Raw genomic sequence first — 5206 nt, forward strand, 5'->3', positions numbered from 1 at the left:
AATATTTGAATTATTGGAGCCCCAGAGCAGGAAGATTGAAATAAGTGTACAGTTAAAACAGTAAAGGAATTCATGAAAGAGAATTTCCCCAGTATCACAAAAGAGGAGATGATAACCATTCCGGAAGCAGAGGAACACTAATTATATTAAACCCACCAAAAGCACCTGTCCAACTTTCCAATTTCAAGGAAAAGGAGAGAATTATGACAGCAGTTAGAGAGAAGAAAAAAGAACAGTCACATATAAAGGTAACATATAAGAATAAGCTCAAACCTCTCAGCAGAGACCATGCAGCAAAGAAGAAACTGTGTTCTGAAAAGTGCAGAACAACCACTGCAGCTCGAGATACAGCCCAGCTCTCCATGAAACTTGAAGACGCTATTAACATTTTCTCTGATAATGAAGCATTTAGAAAATTCATAAAAACAAAACCAGCATTACAAAAACAAACAAACAAAAAGTATCCAGTTCTTCATGGGCAGAGAAACAACAACTGCAGCATACAAACATGGGACCACCACAGGATGTAACACCACCCAGAAACCAACACACTTAGAACAGTACCCAAACCATTACAGCTCCAATGGAGATACGAAGAAAAGAATAAACTTCTCTCTCACACACACACACACACACACACACACACACACACACACACACACACACCATCGTATAAAGGAGAAGAAAGGAAAATACTAACAACAAATGATATGAGATGGCAGCAGGCAGTCTATATTTAGATTTAATTATACTGAATGTAAATGGCTTCAATGCATGTATTAAAAACAGAGAGGAGCACCCTGGATTAGACCACAAAATCCAGCAATCTGTTGCCTAGAAGAGACACATCCCAAACTCACAGACAATTCTACCTCACAATCTGGGAATCCAGGACAGATGACCCCTTGACCCCTTCAGGACCAGTGCTGAGAGTGGCAATACCTGGAGGGTGCAGGGAAGGTGGGGTAGAAGGGGGAACCAATTACAAGGATCTGCATATAACCTCCTCCCTGGGGGATGGACAACAAGAAAGTGAGTGAAGGGAGACGTCGGACAGTGTAAGATATGACAAAATAATAATAATTTATAAATTATCAAGGGTTCATGAGGGAGGGGGGAAATCAGGAGCTGATATCAAGGGTTCAAGTAGAAAGCAAATGTTTTGAGAATGATGAGGACAGCAAATGTACAAATGTACTTGACACAATGGATGTATGTATGAATTGTGATAAGAATTGTATGAGCCCCCAATAAAATGATTTGAAAAAAAATAGAATGAGAGTCAAAGGATGGGGAAAAATCCACCAAGCAAATGGCAGTTTAAAAAAGAGCAGGGTGGCAATACTCAGATAAGATAGACCTCAAGGTACATGACTTAATGAGAGATAAGAATGGGCATGACATAATGCTCAAGGGATCAGTGGACCAAGAACCCATAAACATATTAAACATATAATAAACGAAAGGTCCTCAAGATTAGTGAATCAAATTCTCAGAGATGAAAAGATAAATCACCAGATTAACCTTATAGTAGGTGATTTCAATACACTGCTGTCAAAGAAAGATAGATCAACAGGTAAGAAACTCAATAAAGAAACTGAAGATCTGAACAACACAATCAAATAACTCAATCCAATAGACATTTTCAAAGCTCTCCAACCAACATAAAAAAACCCCACATTCTTCTACAATGCACATGGCTCAAGCTTCAAAATGGACAACATGTTGGGACACAAGGCAAGCTTGAGAAAATTTATACACATAGAGGTCGCTCAGACCACCTTCTCTGATCACAGCACCATAAAGTTGGAAGTTTATAATAGAAAGAAGAACAACAACGAGAAAACAAAGACAAACACCTGAAGACTTAATAACACACTTCTTAAAAACCAATGGATGTAATCCAAATTAGAGAGGAAATTAAGAAGTTCCTAGAAACCAATGAAAACGGCAACACAATATACCAAAATCGACGGAACACAGTAAAAGCAGCTATTTTATTGCAATAAATGCACACATGAAAAAAAAGAGGAGCAAAGTATGGTCAGCATTTTAACCCAGCACCTTCAACAGTTAGAAAATAACCAACAACATACTTCTTCTAATAGCAAAAGAAAAGAAATCATAAAAATTAGAGCATAGATAAATGAGCTGAGAGCAGAACAATGGAAAGAATCAACAGAGCAATAAGTTGGTTCTTTGAGAAGATCAACAATATGGACAAACTGCTAGCATATTTAATAAAGAAAAAAAGGAATAGATGTCAATATTTAGAATTAGAGTTGAAACAGGGTAAGTCACAACAGACTCCAATGAAATAAAAGGATTAAATATGCAGTACTATGAAAGACTATTCCAACAAATTCCATAATTTGAAGGACATCGACAAACACCTGGAAAATCACCCTCTCCCCAAAGTAGCAAACATGGACATTAGGAACTTGAACACATGAAGAAATTGACAAGGTCATCAAGAAACTCCCAGACTGAAAAAAAGTCCCATCCAGATGGCTTCAGAGGAGAATTCTCCCTAACATTCAGAGCAGAGCTGACACCAATCCCACACAAAATCTTCCAGAATATGGAAAGGATAGCAAACTACCAGTGTAACCCTGATACCCAAACTGGGCAAAGACCACAAAGGATAGAGAGCTACAGACCGATATCTCTCATGAACATAGATGCAGAACTCTTCAACAAAACCCTGACCAATAGAGTCATATCAAAAAAATTATTCATCAAGACCAAGTAGGATTTATACCAGAAATTCAGGGATGGTTCCAACATTCAAAAACAATTAATGTAATGCATCATATCAACAAGAAAAAGGACAAGAACAGTATGATCATATGATTATGGTGCAGAAAAAGCATTTAGTAACATCCAATGGGGATTTCTAATAGACTCTCAAGAAGATAGGACTAGAAGGGGAAATCCTCTATATAATAAAAGCTATATATGAGAAATAAAAAGCTAATATTACAATCAGTGGAGAAAAGCCGAAAACATTTCAACTGAACAAGGGAACCCGAAAAGGATACCCCTTATCCCCACTTCTATTCAACATGATGCTGGAAGTCCTGGCCAATGCCATGAGACAATGGCAAGATATCAAGGGTGTACAATTGGGCAAAGAAGTGAAACTTTCACTATTTGGAGATGATATGATCTTATATTTTGAGAATCCTAAGGGGTCCATAGTAGGATTGCTGGAAACAATAGAGGAGTTTAGGAGAGTAGAAGGGTACAAGATTAACAAGAAGAAATCAATTGAATTCCTATATACCAGTGATGGGAACACAGAAAACCATATCAAGGAATCCGTACCATTCACAATAGCCACACAAAAGCCAAAGGACCCAGGAATAAACCTACCAAAAAAAAAAAAACGTGTATGAAGAAAACTACAGAACATTACTATAAGAGACCAAAAGGGATCTACACAAACGGAAAAATATTCCATGCTCTTGGATTGGAAACTCAATATATTGAACATGTCATATTACCTAAAGCAATCTACAAATATCTGGATCCAAATTCTAACATTATTCTGCAAAGAAAAGGAAGAACTCATTACCAACTTCATATGGAAAGGGAAGAAACCCAAGATAGGCAAACAACTCCTCAAGGAGAAGAATAAATTAGGCGGCCTTTCACTATCTGACCTCAAAACAGTCACAGTTGTCAAAATAGAGTGGTACTGGTATAATGATAGATACATGGGTCAATGGCTCAGGACAGAAAACCCAGAAATAAATGAATTTGCATACAGACAATTGATTTTTGACAAAGGCCCAAAACACATTAAATGGGAAGCAGGTAAATAATTAATAAATTATGTTGGAAAATCTGGATATTCACATGCAGAAGAATGAAACAAGACCCATATCTCATTCCATGCACAAAAACAAACTCAAGGTGGATTAAAGACCTACAGGTAAAACTCAAGGTTATCAGGATCATCAATGAGAAAACAGGGGCAAAGCTAGGAGCCCTAGTTCAGGGAATACATGGGCTAACAGAATTAACAATGGAAACACACTCCATAGAAGAGAAAATAAATTAATGAGATCTATTAAAATAAAGCCCTTGTGTACATCAAAAGACTTTATTAAGAGTAAAAAGAGAGCCCATCATTTGGGAAATTATATTTAGTAACCACATAATAAACAAAGGACTAATTGCTAAGATATACAGATTATTGAAAGCTTACAACAAGAAAACAAAACAAAACAAAATTAATAGCCTTCTGAGAAAGTGGGTAAAGGACCTGAACCCACAATTCACAAATGAGGATGCTTGAATGGCTAATAAACACATGAGGAAATGCTCTAGGTCACTAGACAACCGGGAAATGGATCTATGTGCATACATTTATAGGTTTAGTATTAAGGAAACAGATGGACAGTGGGCCCCTGTTGAAGTACTCCCTCACTACAAGAACACTTTGTTCTAACAATTTGGCAGTCTGAGATGCTCACCTGCCTGGCACGATCACTGATAACAATGGGTGCACAAGCAAATATGGTGAAGAAAGCTGATAGTGCCCAGCTACCAAAAGATATAGCACCTGAAGTCTTAAAAACCTGAAGATAAATAAGCAGTCATCTAGCTGAAAGAAAACAAAACCCCCATGGAAGAAGCACACCACCCTACCCTTACATGAACGCTGAAGACAAAGCGGGTGCATAGGCAAATGCGGTGAAGAAAGCTGATGGCGCCCAGTTGTGAAAATATGTAGAATCTGGGGTTCTATAGGCTGGAAGATAAACAAGGGGCCATCTAACTGAAAAACAGCAAAGCCCACATGGAAAATGCACACCAGCCTGTGAAATGGCAAGGCGTCGAAGGGATCAGGTATCAGGCATCAAAGACCATATATATCATAGCATTGTGAATGAGGGGGAGTGCAGAGTGGGGACTCAGGGCCCATCTGGGGGAAATTGGACATCCCCTTGCAGAAGGGGTGTGGGGAGGTGACAAGCCAGTCAGAGTGCAGTGTAGCAATGATGAAACATACAATTTTCCTCTAGTTTTTAAATGCTTCCTCTCCCCACCCCCGTCACTATCATGATCCCAATTCTACCTTACATATATGGCTGGACCAGAGGATGTACACTGGCACAGATAGGAACTGGTAAGACAGGGAATCCAGGACAGATGAACCCCTCAGGATCAGTGGTGAGAGTGGAGATATCGGGAGGCT

Source organism: Tenrec ecaudatus, chromosome 15, assembly GCF_050624435.1.
Source record: "Tenrec ecaudatus isolate mTenEca1 chromosome 15, mTenEca1.hap1, whole genome shotgun sequence".
In the NCBI taxonomy this organism is placed as follows: Eukaryota; Metazoa; Chordata; class Mammalia; order Afrosoricida; family Tenrecidae; genus Tenrec; species Tenrec ecaudatus.